General features: G+C 43.2%; 1 long non-coding RNA gene across 2 annotated transcripts in view; it reads right to left on the reverse strand.

The window, feature by feature from the left end:
* Positions 1-1,413: 1,413 nt before the first annotated feature.
* Positions 1,414-21,822, reverse strand: part of LOC125397056 (uncharacterized) — a 29,672-nt gene continuing 9,263 nt past the window's right edge. The window contains exons 1-3 of one of the 2 annotated variants that reach the window (XR_014998758.2): positions 5,791-5,942; positions 5,267-5,364; positions 1,414-2,184 (exon numbers count right to left, since the gene is read on the reverse strand). This is a non-coding gene — a long non-coding RNA (uncharacterized LOC125397056). Of the gene's footprint in view, positions 2,185-5,266; positions 5,365-5,790; positions 5,943-21,822 lie in introns of those variants that run through there. The other variant, XR_007230975.3, reaches the window with a different exon arrangement.

Raw genomic sequence — 21,822 nt, forward strand, 5'->3', positions numbered from 1 at the left:
CACACTGGGGGCAGGGCACAGACAGGGAAGGCTATTATGGGGAGAAGATACCCTCCAGCTCAGGCTCCCAAATAAGAAAAAGCAGCTTTCAAATGAGAAGCTCTTGTTTTCATTTTTAGATTTACTTAGTTTACTTAATGTGTGTGAAAGTTCTGCCTGCATGAATATATTATGTGTGCATCAAGCGTATTTGTGGTGATTCCCCCGGTTCTGAGCCACCACATGGGTGCTGAGAATCTGACCCAGGTTATTTGCAAGAACAAGTGCTCACAGCCACTGTACCCTCCAGTCCTATAAATGAAGATGTCCTAATGGCAAAAGTGCAATGCTGGGAATGGGACGAGTTGGAAAGAAAGAGCAGGCCATTCCCAGAAGTAAGCTTATGGCCAGTTTGCCTGGACCCAGACTCTTGGCCCTAGCCAATCTTCATGGTCTGGGCCTCTCCCAGCCTCTTCTCCTGCTGGTCCCTGAGATGCAGGCTAGTGAGCCATTCCCAATAGACCAAGAGAGCAGGACTCTGTCCCACAGAAGCTTTCTGCAGTCTATTTCTGCTACAGGTGCTCTCTCCATACTCATAGCCTGCTCCACACTCAGAGTCTCTGGATAGCCTACTCCATGTCCCTAGCTAGCCTGTTGTAGTTGCTTTCTTCTTTTTCCTTCTCCTCCTCTTCCTCCTCCTCCTCCTCCTCCTCCTCCTCCTCTTCTTCTTCTTCCTCTTCCTCCTCTTCCTCCTCCTCCTCCTCCTCCTCTTCTTCTTCTTCTTCCTCTTCCTCCTCTTCCTCCTCTTCCTCCTCCTCCCTTTCCCTTTCCTCCTCCTCCTCCCCTCCTCCTCCTTCTCCTCCTTCTCCTTTGGTTTTTCGAGACAGGGTTTCTCTATTAAACAGTCCTGGCTGTCCTGGACTGGAACTTGCTCTGTAAACCAAGCTGGCCTCAAACTCACAGATCTTTTAAATAATTCTTGGTTGTTTCCTTGCCCTTTAAAACATCATTTTTAGTTTCTTTTACATCTGTGAGTGTTTTGCTGCATGCCTGTCTGTGCATCACTGTTTGTCTGGTGCCCACAGAGGCCGGTAGAGGACTCTGGATCCCGTGACACTGGAGTAACAGACAGTTCTGAGTCACCATGTGGGTGCTAGGAAATGAACCTGGGGTCCTCTGCAAGAGCTCTTAGTGGCTGAGCCATCTTTCTAGTTCACTGTCATTTTCTTTCAAGGCAGGCCTCAAGTTCACACTGGCTCATCCTGCCCTTGCCTCGCTAGTGCTGCTCCTACAGGCATAGACCAGCATGCACTCCTTAAACAATTTTTTTTACTTCTGTATTTAAGAAAAACAAAGTGCTGTGACAGCTTTTCCCTGATCACACACCTATATACAACTCCTTAATTTCCTTAAGATAGCTGAAGAATAAAAACAGATCTTTACATCAACTTTATTGATAAATTGCATATTTTACAGCGTTTTGACATCTAGCCAAAGAGTTTTTCAGAAAGACCAAACAGAGTCAACCTCAAATGTGCAGTCTACAGAGTTTCTCTTGCCACATTGCCATCAGGATGTATTGTTCACAAGCAAATTTCTTCTTCAAAGGGGATAGGCTAAAACAAAGCATCACAACGCTGCTTTAATTTGCATTTTAATAATTAATAAGTTTTCACTTTGTATGTTTATTGGTCACTTGGATCATTTCTACCTTCATGGATATCTTTGCCTTTTCAATAAACTTAAAACGGAAAAGTATCCCTTTAGTCAGCCTCTGTCTGCACTCAGCGCACAGGGAGCTCACCCTATGAGAAGAGTCCAGCCTGACTGCCACACTGATTGTGGTGGATTTTGTCTTTAGATAGGTGGAGGTTAGAAACAGATTACAGGGAAAGCTGGAAACAGAGATGGCAGGTATAGAAAGCCAAACTGAGATCACACTTTGTGTACCTCACAGACTGCCTTCAATTATAAAACAGCAGACTTGGGGTGTGCCTGTTTATTTGTTTGTTTTCATTCTTTTCTTAGTTGCATGTAGTTGCTAGTCATGAACTCAAAATATAGCCAAAGATGATGACTTTTGATTCCTCACCCTCCATCTTCCAGGTGCTAGGGCTTCAGGTATGTGGGACCACACCCACTTTAGCCTGAGGTTGTAGAACACTTGTCCAGCATGTTTGCGGCCCTCTTTTGGATTCTCAGAACCTGTAAGTAAAAATAAATAAACAAATAGCAGCAATCTCTGTTAGTAAGTATTCTTTTATAAACATGGTTTTTGTTGTTGTTTTTGGCTTTTCAAGACAGGGTTTCTCTGTGTAGCTCTGGCTGTCCTGGAACTCACCTTAAACTCAGAGATCCTCCTGCCTCTGCCTCCAGAGTGCTGGGTTTGAAGGCATGCTTCACCACTACCTGGCTATAAACATGATTTTAATATATGCATAAATATACATAGTACCTTAATTTTTTCTTTTATTTTATGTGAGTGTTTTGCCAGCATGTATGTATGTGAATCATGAATATTCCTGGTACAAATATGGTGCGGGAGAATTGTCTGTATTCTGTCAATCGTATTTTAAATAAATGCTGATTGGCCAGGCAGGAAGTATAGGTGGGAAAACCAGACAGGAAGTAGAGGTGGAGCAAAGAGAACTGGAGTATTCTGGGAAGCAGGAAGCTTCCTCCGCCATTCCTGCCCAGATCACCGAAGAAGCAGCATGTGAGCTGACAGCTGGAAAAGGTACTGAACCACATGGCTAACACAGACAAGAATTATGGGTTACCGTAAGATGTAAGAATTAGTTAATAAGAAGCCAGAGCTAATGGGCCAATCAGTTTATAATCTTATGGAGTCCTGTGTGTGATTTTTTTGGGGACTTGCTAGCTGTGGGGTACTGGGCGGGACAGAAACCCCAACAAGCCAGCCCTCATGTTACACAAATAAAGTTCAGAAGTGGGTTTCTGGAACTATGAGCCACTATGTGGGTGCTGGGAACCAAACCTGGGTCCTCTGCAAAAGCAGCAAATGCTCTTAAGCACTGAGCCATCTCTCCAGCCCCTGTAAGAACATATTTAATAATTGCCCTAATTTGGGCATTTAGTTCCCTTCTAATTTCTGCTCTCACTAGTAACAGAGTGATAAATCATCTTTATCATCATTTCTTATTATTACCCTAGATATAAATTCCTAGGCTGGTACCTAACAGAGAATAAGAACCTGATAAACATTTGAGGTTGTAGAACCAGGTTGAATTGATACTAACATGCTCAACTAAACATGCATGCTCGGATACAAAAGCTGTCATTAAAGATGTACAAATTAGAACAAAATTTCTCATCAGAATGTCTCCTAGGAATGGCTGGGTCAGAGCAGTTGGCTAGCTGCTAAGGTGTTTAATAAAGCCCCAGTTAATTAACAAGAGAAAGATTCCTCAGTGGTTTACTTTACAGAAGAGAACAGCAAGAAATGTGCTGGAGACACAGTCATACTTCACTGCAGGTTTTTCAGAACATTGATAGTTAAAAGAGTCAGTGGGTGACCAGCTGGTTCTGATCCAGGTTAGGCTACTGAAGGACAGCCAGAAATGACAGCGGTGGGATCTCCAGTCCTCCACATGCTCCAGAGCTGGGAACACATTGGTGTTTTCTCTTTGGTGAGCAACTGTCCACTTCTACCTAGCATTCCACAATTGAGATCCAACAGACATTAGTTCAAACGTGCAAGGAAAATGGTGTAAGGGTGAGTTGTCGCCACACTATCCAGGGAAAGAATAAGCAGAAGATACTTTGGCCAGCAACAGAATCCAAGCCGACCTTACAGAGAATAAGGTAGTGCTGTTCTAAGATGAAAATAAAATTCTAAATGAATTTCTGTTTTTCAGAACAACACAGGATGTGAAGATGGCTCAGTGGGTAAAGCATCTGCTGCACAAATGTGAGAACCTGAGTTAGGTGGATGCCGGGACCAACTTCCATATATGAACTGTAGACCCATGTGCCCATACATGACACATGCACACCAGAAAAAAATACTATAGGTTGGGACCGCAGACACTATTCAATGGTGAAGAGTGCTTATTGTGCAATCATGAGGACCAAATTTGGATACCAGAACCACATAATAAGCATAGTAACTTGTACACACCTGTAATCCCTGTTTTCGGGGAGGTGAAGACAAGAGGTGGGGTTTGCTGGCTTCCAGTCTAACTGAGAAAACAAGAGCCCCAGGATCAGGGAGAGATCCTGCCTCAAAGAAATAAGTGGCGAATTCTAGAGGAGGACAGCTGACACTCTCTTGTAACCTTTGTACGCACATGTACACTCACAAAGACACACACACACACAAATAAATAAAATTTTAAAAATCATAAACCTGAATATATGTACACACATGTATGCATACACATGCACATGATTGTGCACATAGAGTTTATATACACACAAGGGAAGGTCAGCTACAAACACATCTGACCTCTGGGGAGAGAACTGTGGGGGAGGTGAAAAAGTGATTTCACCTCTTACCGTCAAACCTGTGGGTTATCTTAATTTTTATAAATATATACTAATTTTGTACTTAAGGGGGGAAATCAAGTCCTTTGTTTAGCTGGATCCCCAACTCCCTTTCTTTCACAAAGCTTCCTGACTGCAAACTGTGTTTCCTCTCTAAGCACATCACATCCATTATGTGTCTAGATGGCCGACCTGTAAAATGTGTGATCATTTCCATCTCATGTCTGCTTACTCAGATTCTTCAATTCTGGTCTTTGTTAAATTCATAATAGAAAAACCAAAACAAAATTAAACGTAACCAGTGGAAATAAAAAATGCTAGAAAATAAGCAACTCATATATTGCTACTAACAGCATACATCTATACAAGCCTTCTAGGGAGCAATTTAACTATATGTATCAAAATCCTTTAGACTCTGTCCTTTATTCTGTGATTCTTTTGCTAGAAATGTATTCCAAGGACATAACTAGGATGTGCACAGAATTTCAGCCACTAGGACAATCATTTGGAAGATTCTCAAGATACTGAAAAATTATAAACCACTTAAATATCCAAGAATAGAAAATTACTTAAATAAATTATGTTCCATTCATATGAGAGTTACTACAAAATCATTAAATGGTGGCAAATGATGAGGAACACAGTTCATGAAACATTCTAAAAAGTAGGTCACCTACAGTTTATATTATAGAAGTCCATTTTTGCTTTAAACAAATGCAAGCATCAGTAGCAGCATGCATAGAAAACAGGAGAAGCAAGCACTCCGGACAAGAGTTTATACCTGGGAGTGAGGCTGACAGCAGTCCTTACTTTTTCTCCTTTTCTTAATTGTGTTTTAGCATCTCCCCCTCTATATTTCTGGCAATAAAAGTACATCTGCTGGAATAAGAAAAAATGTGTGTCTCAATATACTTAGCATCCCTGAGTTTGTTTTCCAGTAACTCCTTTAAAAAAGTATGAGGGGGTGGGGGAGGGGAGGGAGGAGGAGAGAGAGAGTCCATGTGTGGAGGTCAAAGGACAATTGTTTAGAGTCAGTTCTCTCCTTCTACCTCTACTTGGGTTCTGGGGCTCAAACTTAGTCTCAGTCTCTAGGTCTGTGTGACAGGTCTTCACCCACTGTGCCATCTTGCCAACCCTCCCTTTACCCCTTACCCCATATTAATTTTTAAAGCAAGATTCATCACTTTCCCCTAAAGCAAGTTTTGTGGTCCAGCCTATGTGTTTCCCTCCCTTTCTCCTAGACTATGCCCCCTCTACAATCTACTCTGTGCATTCCGCGAAGCCAACCCCTCCAAGAAAACCTACCAGGATCGGCATTGGCTTTCTGCTCCCTGACTTATATAGCTCACAGTAAGCTTGCTGCCGGTGGTTATGAGGCTCTTGCTTCCAAAGTCTGTTCCTCTCCCAGGAAAGCTTATGGCATTTCCAAAGTGTCTGCTTGGCCTCTGGACCTTTAAATAGACTTGGGTGCTTACACAGCAGGTATTTGTGGTGTGCCTGAAACCCCAGGCTCTCAGAGCCCCTCCCAGTGGCCTTCACAGGAAGCTCTCCTACTTCAAGATCTCACTGAGTTCATGCTTGGCTGGCTATTCCCTTGTCTCTGTACCAAGGCTTCTATCACCCTGTGGCTTGTCAAGTCCCAACCACCTTGGAGTTTATCTTGTGCTCATATCAATGCTCTGGGTCACAGTTAAGGTTTCTTTCAGGCCTTCAGTCTTGTATTAATCAGTCATGCAAAGGCCAAGGCTGATGAAAACCATGACTCTTATGTACTGCACATGAACTGGATGCTAGACACGTAGCATCAACACTAGTCTGTAAAAGCGAGCATAACCACAGCTACCCTTTATTACATCCTTCTGTGCCAGCCCCAAACCATAGCCCGGTCTGCATGCACCTCCATTCCCTAGAGTATTAAAGAGAGGCTCAGAGAGATAAAGCAAGCTGTCCAAGGTTGCAGAGCTAGTGAAGAAGCAAGCAGGAGTCTTACTTCACATCAGCCCTCGCATCACTGCTCCCTGCTTCTCTCACAGCCACAGACATTGTGAGAGATGAGAGAAGAGTAAGCTCCATCAAGATTACATGGTTCAAGGGCATTTCACCTAAATACAGACGTGTCTCAAATCTTGGCCTTGGACACACGTGATCAGTCAGGAGAAGAGATGAGCAGGAGAGTTGTCAGGGGAAATCTGGGAGAGTGAGGCCGAGTCCCTCCAGGAAAGCAGACTTCCAGGTCTGTAGGAGAAGCACAGGGTCTCCCCTGGACTAGAAACTCTAGCTACCCACCTGGGATGGCACAACCATGTCTAGATTATAACTTCCCTGTTCCTTTGGCTTATGGCTCAAGGACCATACCAGCTTGTGTCTGCTGAGGGCTGTCACTGTGCAGCCTGGGCAGAGGGAATGGTACCTCTCTTGCTCCAGAGATAAAATAAAAACTCCACCTGCGGGCTGAAGACATAGCTCAGGGGTTAAGAGCACTGACTGCTCTTCCAGAGGTCCTGAGTTCAATTCCCAGCATGGTGACTCATAACAATCTGTAATAAGAACTGGTGCCCTCTTCTGGCCTGCAGACATACAGTGCTGTATACATAATAAATAAAGAAATTGGAAAAAAAAAGAAAGAAAAAACTCTACTATATACTTGTACTTTAAGACAAAACAAAACAAAAAAATACACCACCTGCCTAAGGGCAGGCAGCAAGGTGGACCCTAGCCTAAGAGTTCTTGCCCAAGGTCCTGGGACTGTCTCTAACCTGCCTTGGGTCTTTGGGTGCAAATCTGCTGGTGCTATCATGTCTCCCCTGGGGTCTGTGGAATAAATGGCACAAGGGAAACTGTTCAGAGAAGGAGAGTCAAAAAGAGCTAGTGTGGTGGTTTAGAGAACAGTCTTGTAGTTCCTCCAGAAATTATAAAATAGCAGCCTTGTATAATCCAGCAACTGCACTCCTAGGCAGACACCGAGGAGCAAAAGCAAAAACATCTGTGCCTCTGAATGTTCCTGACAGCACTGTTCACAACAGTCAAAAAGTGGAAGTAACCCAAATGCCCATCAACTGTCAAAGAGAAAAACAAAATGTGGTATGTCCGCTGGGTGTGTAGACCTCTAAAATAACTCTGAAGCCATTTCTGACAACTCTGAGGCCTCTCAGCAGTAGTGCTTCCCCCCCCGCCCCGCCTGGGAACCAAGAATCTAACAACTATACATGCACTACTAAAATGTTGGGAACTTTCCATCATCTTCCTGAGTCCTTGTGAATGTTCTTCAAATAAAACTCAGTTATTGAATAGGGGCAAGATAATCCTTAGGTGTTGACTCAGTTCCTGGTGTTTTGACTCAGTCCCTGGGAAAGGGGCAAAGTGACCCTCAGATGCTACCTCTTACCTCATCTGATCTGGCAACTGCTCTCCAGCCAATTATTGGTAATAGCGCTTTTAAATAAGCCAATCATAATAGTTAAAGAACAACCCCCCAGACACCCCCCTTCCTTTTGTGACTTTTTGCTTTAAAAGTAGCCTATACCAACTATTCGGAGTCTTTCTGGCTTCTCGAATGCTGAAAGACCCTGTCATGACAGAATTAATAAAATCCTCAAGCTTTAAATCAGCTGTGGTGTAAGTGATGGTCTCTTGGGGCAACTCCTCCTGGTAGTTGGACTTCATTGTCCAACAGGTGGTGGTGCCACATGCCTTTAATCCCAGCACTCCTTTAATGGGGGGAACAGGTGGCAGAGGCAGGAGGACCAAAGCAAGCCTGGTCTACAAAGCATGTTTCAGGACAGACAGCCAGGGCTAACAGAGAAACCCTGTCTCAAAAAAACAAAAACAAACAAACAAAAAGTCTATACAATAAAATACTACTCATCCATAAAAAGGAAAGACTGACCTGTGCTACAAAAATGTCAGTCACATTCTACGATACAGAATGTGCAGGCAAACCATAGAAACTTTTAGAAAGCAGAGCCATGGATATTTTGAGCAGGGAAGTTGGAGCAGTGAGTGGTGGTAAGTATAAGGCATCTTTATTCTAGGGGGTCGGTGAGATGGCTCAGCAGGTAAAGGCGCATGTCAACAATTCTGAGGCCTAGCCATGATCTCTAGAACCCACTAAGTAGAAAAAAATAAATAGTTATCAAAAGTTCTCCTACCCTTAGTCATGACCCAGCCACAGAAGAAGCAAGATGTGACTGCCTCGCCAAAAAAGGTACCAAGCCATGTGGCTAACATAGACAAGAAATATGGGCTAATATAAATTATAAGAATTAGTTAATAAGGGCTGGAGAGATGGCTCAGTGGTTAAGAGCACTGCTTCCTCTTCCAAAGGTCCTGAGTTCAATTCCCAGCAACCACATGGTGGCTCACAAACCATCTGTAGTAAGATCTGGTGCCCTCTTCTGGCCTGCAGGCATGCACACAGGCAGAACACTGTATATTTAATAAATAAATAAATCTTAAAAAAAAAAGAATTAGTTAATAAGGGCTGGAGAGATGGCTTAGCAGTTAAGAGCATTGCCTGCTCTTCCGAAGGTCCTGAGTTCAAATCCCAGCAACCACATGGTGGCTCACAACCATCTGTAATGAGGTCTGGCACCCTCTTCTGGTCTGAAGGCATACATGTAAACAGAATATTGTATACATAATAAATAAAATGAATATTTAAAAAAAGAATTAGTTAATAAGAAGAACTGGTGCGGGAGAATTGTCTGTATTCTGTCAATCATATTTTAAATAAATGCTGATTGGCCAGGCAGGAAGTATAGGTGGGAAAACCAGACAGGAAGTAGAGGTGGAGCAAAGAGAACTGGAGTATTCTAAGAAGCAGGAAGCTCCCTCTGCCATTCCTGCCCAGACCACCAAAGAAGCAACATGTGAGCTGACAGCTGGAAAAGGTACTGAGCCACATAGCTAACACAGACAAGAATTATGGGTTACCGTAAGATGTAAGAATTAGTTAACAAGAAGCCAGAGCTAATGGGCCAATCAGTTTATAATCTTATGGAGTCCTGTGTGTGATTTTCTTTGGGGCTTGCCGGTTGTGGGGTACCGGGCAGGACAGAAACCCCAACAAGCTGGCCCTCATGTTACAAATGGTGCCAACGTGTGGATAACTGAATCCACAGAAAGCCTGAGAAAGCTTGGGAAAGAATAGAGTAAAGCATGTTTTCTTGGTAGCAGCAATTTCTTGGGTCACTCTGCTGGCTAGAGGCAAGCAAGCGCTCTCATCTAAGAGAGGCTTCCTGACTCAGCTTTAGCTGCAAAACCCTGTAGCTCTTTTAAGAGGTCCCGCCACGAAACACTTAAACGGTGTTGACGAAAAGCTGAACGCATGCTTTTCGGTTTTCAGCCATAGCAGGAAAAAAGCCATGCTGTTTTAAAATACCGGCTTTCTGGGCCGTCCTGCCAGGACAAACTCTGACTCTTTCAGGCAGGCGGTCTGACTGAGTGTGGTGTATGAGCAGAATGCTGCAGCTTGCTTGCTGGCAGGGACCTTGTGATGGAGAAGGGTTATCTGTCTACGTGTTATTTTCATTGGTTAATAAAGAGACTACCTTGGCCCTTTGATAGGACAGAAAATTAGGTAGGTAGAGTAAACAGAACAGAATGCTGGGAAGAGGGCAATGAGGCAGACACCATGTAGCCAGCCACCAGGTCAGACATGCTAAATCTTTCCCGGTAAGCCACCACCTCATGGTGCTACACAGATTATTAGAAAAGGATTAATCAAGATGTGAGAGTTAGCCAGTAACTAACTCTCTAGAGATAATGGGCCAGGCAGTGTTTAAATGAATACAATTTGTGTGTTGTTATTTCTGGGACTAAGCTAGCCATGCGGGAGCCGGGTGGGATAAAAAGCAGGCCTGCCCACAGCTCCTCGCTACAAAGAACCTGAGATACTGAGTCAATCAGTTTATTAATTAATGTAGACCTCTGTGTGATTTCTTTGGAACTTAATAACTGTGGGAATCAGGCAGGACAGAAAACTCAGTCAACAGAATGGTGCCCAACGTGTGGACAGCTGCATCCACATAAAGCCTGAGAGAACTTGGGAAGTAATTCTAGACAGAAAAGAATAGAGTTAAGCATGGTTCATTGATAGCAGCATTTTCTCAGGTCAGGTGGACTCTGCTTGCTAGAGGCAAGTGTTCTCATTTAAGAGAGGTTTCCTGACTCAGCTTTAGCTGAAAAAGCTTGCAGCTCTTTTAAGAGGTCCTGCCATAAAACACTTAAATGGTGTTGATGAAAAGCTGACCACATGATTTTTGTGGTGGCAGGGACCTTGAAAGGCCATAGAGTTGTGGCAATAAACATGGCTCCAGCCAGTACCTCCACCATGAGGCTAGACTCTCAGAAAGCTAAAGAATGGACTGGATCAAACCATCAAAGCCATGGCTTAAATCTGAGCCATATTACTTAGCAAATTAAAGACTCATGTGGTCATAAAAAGAGAGAGATACAGTAAAAATAGATTCAAAGACAAAGAAAACCTCAAAACGGTTTAATTGTGTTTAAAAATATATGCAGGCTTGGGAGAGAAAAGATAAAGGTTAAAGTCCTTAAAAGAAAAAAAAAAAGAGAGTAGTTGGGTGTGGTGGCACTAATCCCAGCACTTGGGAGGCAGAGGCAGGCAGATCTCTGTGAGTTCAAGGACAGCCTGGTTTCAGGTGAGGACAGCCAAGATACATAGAGAAACCCTGTCTCAAAAAGCAAAAAAATAAAAATAAAAGAAATAGAGGTTAAAATAAAGCTACATAAAGATGAAAAATACACAAAGAGTCTGGATACTGTATTCTATTATATTCTCTTTGAATTGTTTGAATGCTGAGGAAGGAGCAACAGCTGCTAAAAGATATTTGATTATAAATGCTGCTGAATTAATCCAAGAAAGGTGTTTTGAAAATACCTTGACTTCAAAATTGAAGTCAAAAGGTATGTTACTTTGGAGAAGAGATTTTTGCTTTTGTTTCCACAGGAAATAAGAGGCTGTGGATTCATTCTGGGTTAAGAAAAATCAGGTTCGATAAAAGAAGACCACCTGAGAAATCTCCGAAAGGAGTGGATAGCCCAGATGTCTGAGTTCTACATTCAGAATAGATTCAAGACTGCTGCCTGAGATGATCAAGCCTCAGAGGCTACTCCAATCATGACTTGATCACAATTCTGAATTTTCTTTAGGTCCCCATAAGATTATCAGTGCCCCCAATCAGCAGGAAGTAGCCTGGAAAACCACGTCCACATTCCCAAAAAATGGACTATGAATGTTTTCCTTTGTTTAGAATGTTGGTTACAAGTTGTTATGGATAATGGTCAGGAGAAAAGCTAAACAAAGGAGATTAGATTCAGAGTTCTTGTTTTAAAAAAAGGGGGGGAAGTGCTGTGGGGCAATAATCTTTTATCCTGTTACTTGTATTATTTTTAATAAAATGCCGATTTTATTAAAAGTAGTCAGGCAGGAAGTATAGGTGGGGCAATGAGAACAGGAGAATTCTGGGAAGAGGAAAGTTCAGTCTGCAGTCATGACCCAGCTACAGAAGAAGCAAGATATGACTGCCTCACCAAAAAAGGTACCAAGCCACGTGGCTAACATAGACAAGAAATATGGGCTAATATAAGTTATAAGAATTAGTTAATAAGAAGAGCCTGAGATACTAGGCCAATTGGTTTATTAATTTTTTTAAAAAAGTTCTCCTACCTTCACAGGTTCACCAGGCTGTTACTTGTACATACAAACAGAAAGAGAGAGAGAGAGAGAGAGAGAGAGAGAGAGAGAGAGAGAGAGAGAGAGGCGCAGACAGAGACAGAAAGACAGAGATTTGGAAATGGTATTGATGCATTTACAACTTTACAGCCTTGCTAATACACTAAAACACTGAATTGTTTAAGGAAGACTTTGATGACATTAAACTGTGTTTTGCTGTCCATGCTAGGGCTGAACCCCCAGGGCCTCACAAATACAAGTCAAATGTTCTCCCACTGGATTAGAATTGGCCAGCCCCAAGCTGAGTTGAGAATGACATTGAGCAGCATGTTCTTGCCTCCATCTCTGGAGTGTTGAGATTAGAGGCATGCACCACCACTCTTTGTTCGCTTCTGAAGATTGACTCAGAGCCTCATGCAATCTAGACGAGCTAACCCAGCCTGGGAATGTTTTTAAAGAGACAAAAGCCAGTGCACACTTGGTGCTTACTCCTCGGGGTTCTGTGTGTTGTCTCTTCTTGGATGCTGTCTTATTGACTCCCTACGACAGCTTAGACTTTGTAGATAAGGAAACTGAGGCAGGAAAGTCAATAACTTGCTCAGAGTTGCACAACTCAGGTGGTACTTGGAACAACCTTTCTATGAGACAAGTGTCCGGCTCCTCTCCATCAGACCCGGGGTCTCCCTGAGAGCAGCCATCTTACTCTGTCTCCAGTTCCAGCTTTTGCTGATGGGTTGCAACCCTGTGCTGCCTTTGCCTTCTTGTCTGGCCTTGCAGAGACATTAACTTTTCACAAAAGTACAGCATTTAAGGCAAAATCTTCAGGTTGCCAGATGCTGCTTCACACACTTTCTGAGGTTGCCCAGACGATAGGCAAGAACTACCTCAAATGAGACAAAATGCACTTGTGGTTTTGAAGGAAAGTCATTAAAGATAAGACCATTGTCCAAGGCCAAGGTTGCTTCAATTTTGTTTATTTAACTTTTATTTTATGGGTCTTGTTGTGTGTAACACGAGGGCCGGCTTGTTGGGGTATCTGTCCCGCCCGGTACCCCACAACCGGCAACTCCCAAGGAAAATCAATCACACAGAGAACTCTATAAGTTATAAACTGATTGGCCCATTAGGTCAGGCTACTTATTAGTTCTTATAACTTATGTTACCCCATTATCCTTATCTATATTAGCCACATGGCTCTGTACCTTTCTCAGCTGGGCAAGTTACATGCTGCCTTTTCCGTGGTCTGCGCAGGAGTGGCAGAAGAACCTCCCTGCTTCCCAGAATTCTCCTGTTCTCATTGCATCACCTCTACTTCCTTTCTGGTTTTCCTGCCTATACTGCCTGCCTGGCCAATCAGCGTTTTATTAAAATATGATTGACAGAATACAGACAATTCTCCCGCATCAGTTGTTAAGTATCAGATCCCCTGGAACTGGATCTTCAGACAGTTGTGAACTGCCATGTGGGTGCTGGGAATTGAACCCAGGTCCTCTGGAAGAGCAGTCAGTGCTCTTAACCACTGAGCCATCTCTCCAGCCCCAGGAGAGAGGTTTTGTTGTTTTGTTCTGCAAAGTACCTACTGCTAACCCACAAGAGAGAGCAGGCAAGAGACAGAAAGAGGCACAGCAAGCATCTTAAAGGCAGAAATAATGAGAGGAGGTAGGAGGAGTGAGAATAGGTTTGAAGGCCAAACTGGAAGCAGGACTGAAAGGAAGGGTAGGAAAGTAGGAGGGGCTTGTGAGAAGAAGACCCTGTAGAGCCTGGGGTAGCCTAGGAGGAGCTCAGCAGTCAAGACCTGGGCTCACAACACAGTACTGGCGGGGCCAGTCTGACTCCTCCAATAGCCTTTTCCGGGACCCCCTGACTCCAGCCTTACCCCTCCTCATTTTCCTTCACTTGAACCCAGTTTCTATTCCTTCAGTTTCTTAAAACAATCCCATGGCTCCCAGTGACTAGAAAATAGACAGGAATCCAGCAGAGGCACTCCAGGCTTCCGGAGGATCGGCTCAGCTTTCTTTTCCATGCAGGAGAACTGAACGTAGTATCTAGCACATGATAGGTAAATTTCCTACCAATGAGCCACAGTCACAGGACCAGACACCAATTTTCCCTAAATGAACTCAGCCTTACCCTTTTTAAAATGTTCTTCTTTTCACAAATATATGTTGACACTTCCTACAATAGCACATTTTTTGAAAATTGTATCTATTTTTAATTGACACAATATTTTTTTCTTTCTTTGAGACAGGGTGTAGCCCTGGAACTCACTCTGTAGATCACGTTGGCATCTAACTTGAGAGATCCGAATGCCATAGTGCTGGGATTAAAGGAGTGAGCCACCACACCTGGTCACCTCCAACATTTATCATTTCGCTGTGTTGGAAACTTTTGAAATCTCTGCTACTCATAGAGACATCGAGATGGCCCATTATTCTCTCTGTTAGCCACCGTCACCCACTGAATGTCACAAGTTCCTACTGCTTGTGGAGTCCAGAGACCGGGGTGTAAACCGAATGGCAGAGCACATGCCTACCATGTGTGAGACCCTGCCACCTCCAGAACTGTGGAACCCAGTACTGGCCATGCACACTCAATAATTGCCAGACACGTGACTAGTCAGAAGGGTGCATTTAGGACTGACTATCATTCTACGGAGTGCATTCCACTGGGGGAACAGTATTGCTTGGTTTCACTCTCTGGGTGCCATTCAACTGAGGCAACAGTACTGTTTGGTATTTGCCTCCAGCTCCCCATCTTTGACTGAAAGAAATTCTTGGGAGACTTTGTCCTGGTCCCAGGTGAGTCTGTCAGACAGCTGTGGCATGAGTCACAGACACTCCATAGTGTCTTCAGAAAAAGTAGAAGGGACCAGCAATGCAGTATTTGGCCTCCAAGTTTATCTGAATGTGTCCCCCACTTTCCCAGCCTCTTTTCCTCAGGATTCTTTACAGCAGTGAACTCCTACACATCCTGTGTGGCCCAGGGAGCATTCTCCTCTGCTGGGCTTCTGCAGACAACGGAGTCATCTCCTCCCCAGCTTCCACAGCACCCGCTTCCTTTATTGTGCACAGGAGCTCCCCATATTCTGGTCTGCCCTCCTCTTGAATGATGATGGACTAGGGTCTCTAGCTGGCTCTCTGTCTCCAGCACCAGAAGTGACTGCCCAGTGAACCACTGAATGAATAAGCAAGGATAATATCAAATATTTATTGAGCGCTGTGTGCCAACTTCTTTACACATAACAACTCTTCCTGTCCCTGGTTTGTGTTTGTTTGTTGTTTTTATTTTGTCTATTGTTTGGTTTGGTGGTTTGATTTTTTTTTTTTTTAGACAGTTGTCTTTGTCTGCTGAACAGCCTCACTGGCCTGTTCCTAGCTTTTTCTGTGTGTTCTAGGAATGCAACTCAGGTCCATACTTGAGTTACAAGCATTTGACTGACTGAGGCATCTGCCACCCTTGCTCCCAACCCCATCCAGCTTCTAAGTTGTTTCTTTCCCACAATCCCACTGTGCTTTTATCTTACCCAGAGCCCAGTGGCATAGGATAATTCCAGTGGACACTTTACAGAGTTACAGAGCTGAACTCAGAGTTCAGACAATCTGTAAGGGAGCCTGGTAGATGTACCTGCTCTATTCTTTCTTTGTTCTCAGTCTAGCCAGGATGGACCTGATTGGTGAATCAGACCTTGCTGTCCTCCTGGGAAGGGACAACACAGAGAGAGCACACATCAAACAGATCTCATTTCGTTCTTGTCACATTGTATGAAAACCCCTAAGTTTTTAAAACATTAAATGCCATATTCTGTAGTCTTTGAAAGATATGAAGAATGCCTATCTAACTGAACTATGTCTCTATATATCTAGAAAATCTAACTAACATGACTACAAGCTTGACTATTATTGATGACTATCCATTAACAACCTATATTTCCTAATTATATATTACATTTTTAAATGAACTACACAATCACAATACCTTAATCAAGATCAGAAATACATATAACAAAATTGACCTTAAAATCCATACCAATGCAAATTATTCATATCTATATCATATCCCCCTTTGAATATAAAAGAACATTTATAAACAATATTTGGGAATAGGGACGTAGTTATTTCTCTCCAAACTTCTTCCTGCTATATAGGGGCGCTGTTAATCAAGTCTTTTATGGTGTATACTGTGTGCTAGGTTCCTATCAGTCAGCAGTTGAGCAAAGTAATTTTTTGAGGTTGTTCATGGTGATCTTTCAGGAGGGCATGGTCTATCATACCATATTGGGATAGAAGCAATCCACAGAGTTTCATCCTTTGTGAAAACAAAAGAAGAACTTTTCTAAAGCGTCATAACCTTAGATACAAATTCTGAAGTCAAGATAGCTTTATAATACACATGTTGGATTAGCTTAGCAGACCACACAATGAAATGTCTCTCTGTATTTAGCTCCTTCACAATCAAAAATTTCAAAGAAAACACAATAATACACAGAATCCAAACTCTCTGTGGATTTTCCATTCTTTACATGGCTTATTTTTTTTTAATTCTTTTAATCTATCAGTATCTATACTCTGCCACTTTAAAGACTTTACCCTTTTTTTAAAGCATTAACTTTACTTTATGACTTTTTAATACTCTTTTTCTTCTCTCTCCCAAGCCTATGTATGTCTATCTAACACTATGACCCATTTAGAGGTCTTTTATGTCTAAATCTGTCCTGTTGTGAATCTGTAATTCTTTACTATCCAGGAGCACTTCTTAAAATGCTAAGCACTTCTTAAGAACTTAAGTTGCGCCATGTAGAGGTAATATGGTACCGCATGTTTCCTGCCCAGTCTAAACCTTAATTGCGCCATTATTATGATAATTACGATGGTTTCTGCCTGAGATCAGCATGGTTCAGCATGGGAGAGCCATGTGCATGGCACAGCTAACATGACGGAGCTGCTTGTGCCTCTGAGTCACTTGTGCCTCTGAGCCACGCATAGTGCTCCCCTTTCAGGCACACAGCAAGTCCAGTTTGCCATCAAGCAAGCCATAGCATTTTACTCACAAAACCCCATTCAAATGCTCTGTCTCCTGCAGGAGCCAGAGGTCGCACTGGTGGCACAGCCCAGAAACTGGTATTTCAAAACTGCCACTTTCTAGTTGACCTGATCCCGCTGCCTACTCAGGCAGGAAGAGCTGAGCCACGGGCATGGTCTCAGCTACTTTGTTCCTGACCCCTAGTGGGCACACAAACGTCCAGGGCCAGAAATGCTCCATAGCTGGAGATTGCACTGGCTGCAGGGCCCAGGAAGCTGCGTTTTAAAATGGCGTGGCTTTTTTTTCTGTTGATTTTGCTGAATCAGGAAATCTCTCTACAGCACACCCTAGCAAACAGCAAAAGGCTGTGTTAAACTCTATATTTGTGTCTAGAATTTCTTTTTAAGCCCTCTTAGGTTTGACGTGGAGTTAGTTACCATGTTGGAGCGTCACTCTGTTGTAAAAAGAAGTGGCGGGCTGTTTCCCACCGCCCGGCTACCCCCTAGCTTTACACCGAAATAATTACAAGGAAACTGTATTCATTTAAACACTGCCTGACCCATTAGTTCTAGCCTCTTATTGGCTAACTCTCACATATTGATTCAACCCATTTCTAATAATCTGTATCGCCACTTGACTGTGGCTTACCGGCATGAATCTAACCAGTGTCCGTCTAGGAGAGAAGAGCCATGGCGTCTGCCTGACTCTGCTTTCTTTCTCCCAGCATTCTTTTCGGTCTACTCTGCCTATCTAAGCTGCTGTCCTATCAAAAGGCCAAGGCAGTTTTTTTATTTGACCAATGAAAGTAACACATAGAAAGAAAGCCCTCCTACATATTATATGTCACACATACACTTGTAGAGATGAAGAAACAGACCCAGATGGGCTAAGAAACGCAGCCAAAAACACACAGAAAGTCACTGGTGAGGTGAGATGGAGAGTTTAGATTTGGTTCTTCAGGCCCCAGTGTTAGAGTGCAGCAGGCCAATATAAGAGAGCAATAGTGTAAATCATAGGATTTGCCAAGGTGGACTCCCTGGTTGTGCCATTTACCTGCAGCCTGCTTACTTGGATGCACTTCATACCTTGTAGTGATAGTTCATTTGTATTTTGATAAATAAAGCTTGCCTGAAGTTCAGAGAGTAAAACAGCTACACTGGTCAGCCTTACAGACCAGGCAGTGGTGACGCACACCTTTAATCCCAGTAGCCACACTAGTTTGCCATAGAAACCGGGCATAATGGTGCATACCTTTAATCCCAGCACTAGAGAGGAATATAAAGCAGGAGGAGACAGCTCTCACAAACAGTCTCATTCTGAGATTCCTGGAGGCAGGATCACCATTTTGGGTTGAGGTAAGAACCAGTGGCTGGCTGTTTTGCTTTTTCTGACCTTCAGGAAAGCTTTATTTATTAAAATACAAATGAAGTATCACTACAACACCTCACCCATCAGAACAGGTACAGACTGAGGGATCCACAGTAGACAACTAGACCCAGATAGCCAGCCAAAGTCACAACCAAAAGGAGGACACCCTTTGCTTTCTATGACTGTTAGTAGTGGAGCAGGTGAGCCACTGTCCCTTCCAGAGCTACACACTGGGGCTCTGTCAACTTCTCCCTGAGGTTTTGGCACCATCAAAGATGCATGGTGGCAGCTCAGGGGACAGGCAAGGATTTCATCACCTTGGGATTCCTGACAGTGCCATAAAATTTGATTTGGCTTGTGAGGAAAGACACATGTCCACTCTAACCCACCCCTCAGTTGGATTAACATTTTGCTGGAAGCTCAGGGAAGCTTAAGGGACTGTTTTTCTAAGCAAAATAAGAGTGATCAGACTCCAGCTGTTGGGATTGGCTCCCAAGAAGAGCTGGAACCTCTTTATTCTATGAGGAAAGTTTGGACCGAACAGATACTCCACCATGTAGCTGGATGAGGTGCACACAGCATATGTAAAAGATTTTTGAGAAATTAAAGACCTAAGGCTGCAATTGTTTTGTCTTTGCCGATTTTTTTCAAATCTTCTTGCTCCTGTGGTATCACATGCTCAGTCTGCTCCTGCTGTGGTAAAAGTGTGGCAAGCACTCTACCTAAAATAACATCTTTAAGGAGGTGTTATTCACAGACCATGCAGTTCACCCATCTAAAGGGCATGGTTTGTTGGATTTTAGTGTATTCTCAGAGTTGTTCTGATTCAGAACACTTTCAAAAATAAACTCTATATCCACGAACAGTTGCTCTCAATTCTTTCTCCCAGCCTCTGGCAACCACAGATCTATTTTCTGACTTCCTGGATTTACCTATTTGGGACACTTTCTATGAAGAGAATCATCTAATGTGTGATTTATAGGACTTCATACTCTAAAACCCTATGCCAGCACCTCAGAACATGACCTCTTCTCTGAAAATAAGGCCCTAGTTTCAGATGAGGCCTCTAGGATGAGCCTTAATCCAATACAACTGATGTATGTACGCAAAAAGGAAAACTAGATACAGAGACAGACAAGAATAGTGTATGAAGATGAAGCCAAGGAGCACCAGAGATTGATAGCAACTGATAGAACCTACAGAAGAAGTCTCAGACTCAGAAGGAAGAAATCTGGCCAACACCTTCATCGTGGGTTCAAAGCTTCTCAAATGGTGGGACAGTATACTTTAGTAGTTTAAGCCACCCAGTTTGTGGTGCTGCCCTATGGCAGCCCTGAGACACTAATGGACATTTTTTTCTGTGTCTAGCTTCTTTCACTGAGCATAATGTTTTCAGAGTTCATCCATATTGGAATATGAATCAGCACTGTATTTTTTGTGGCTGAGAAATATTCCACTATGTGGATATACTACATCCATTTACCACTTATCAGCTAGCCAGCTTTCGAGGGGTACATAAGTTAGAGTTCTTATGAGATAAATGCTACCATGCACATCCATGTAAAAGTTTTTATATGGACATGTTTACTGAGCTACAAGACTTGACTAAAATTGCCAACTAGAACTTGAAAGAACTGTCCCTTGCACTTAGATGTTTGATTTTAAAATCAGAGACCATTTAAGTAGCACACACACACAGAGGCTCATATACATTCATTCACACACACTATGTTGGTTAATCTCTATTGTCAACCTGATGTTATTTAGAATGGAAACAGACTTATGGGCCTTTCTGTGAAGGAGACCCTAGATTAGGTTAACTGAGGTTTCGATAGCATCATCCCTTGGGCTGGGGCCCTGCTCTAAATGAAAAAGGGAAAGAAGTCAAACAGTAGCATTCATGGCTCTTCTGGCTGCTGAGGTTGCCTTATGTCCAAGAGCTGACTCAAGTTCTTACCGCCATACCCTTTCTATCATGATGGACTGTACATTCAACAACTCCCTTCCCTCATGAAGCTGGTTTTGTCAGGCATTTTGTCAGAGAAATAAGAAAAGTAATTAGCATATGCATATCATATCGTCAAAAAAAATACTTCTTTGAGCCAATTGTTCCCCCAGAATGTAGCAGTTCAATTGAGAATCAAACAGAAGTCCTATGACACCAAGGGACAGAGATGAAACTTCCAAAGACTAGTGTAAATCAGGACATTGATTTGAATATTACTGAATAATAAAACCTTATCATTTAAAGGGGTACAAAGAGGTCAGTGAAAAGAAAATGGCCCAATCTTGGCCTTCTGAGTGTGCATACAGATTCTGCTGATTGACACATAATTTCTGGAAAGAAATGGGCTTTACCAGAAGGCTAGCATGCAAAGATATATACATGAAGAAAAGCACATTCATTTGATTTCTACACAGGGCTCTGCTGGTTCCTATGGAGGGCCTGTAAGCTTATATAAGCAAAACTGCTTAGATCAGGGTGAGCACAGGAAGATTCGATTTCACTGTGTCTGTGAGCAAGCAGGATCAGAAGTTATTCTGAGTAACCACAGAGGAAAAGTGCCAGAAATCATAAATAAAGCAGTCAAACCCGTTCAGTGGCCGGATCAAATGTGACATTCCCAAAGAATGTGTGAACAGGGCATCTTTGAAGCCGCTGATTTTTTTTTTAAAAAGGGGGGAGGGCAAAAGGCAGAAACTTTAGTCACAGGCAACAGTGGAAACCATAGAAGCAAAAACTTGACCCCAGCCAGTGTGTTCAGGGTGAGGCGAGAGGAATGCCAGTTGGAAAGGTGTAGGTCTCAGCCGCCCATTGAACAAATATTGATTCTGGACACTGTGCCTATCATTGTACACACTGTTCTTGTTCATCCTCCTGCTCCTTCCGTTCTTACTGCTCTCTGGATGTGCTGTGCCCACTGCTGCTCTCCTGGCTGTGGTGCCAACTTCCGGAGAGTAGAAGTCTGCCCTAGCTCATTCACCTCACTTCCAGAGGACAGCCCTACCTCCCTGGTCACCTCCTTGCTTCTCCTTCAAACTTTTTCCATTCCACTGACCAGAAACTACTTAAAGTTTTTGCCTGGAAGACCCAGAAGATTCCATATACAGAAGTGTCCAGGTTCTTGAACAACACAGAGGGAGGCACTTCCAATGTCCTCTCCGTCAGGACACTTCACTCTACTCCGGGGGACACCCTTTCTGGAACTGCTCGACCCTAAATTCAGCAGAACTCACTCCACTGGCAAACAGAG

Source organism: Myodes glareolus, chromosome 21, assembly GCF_982192425.1.
Source record: "Myodes glareolus chromosome 21, mMyoGla1.1, whole genome shotgun sequence".
NCBI lineage: Eukaryota > Metazoa > Chordata > Mammalia > Rodentia > Cricetidae > Myodes > Myodes glareolus.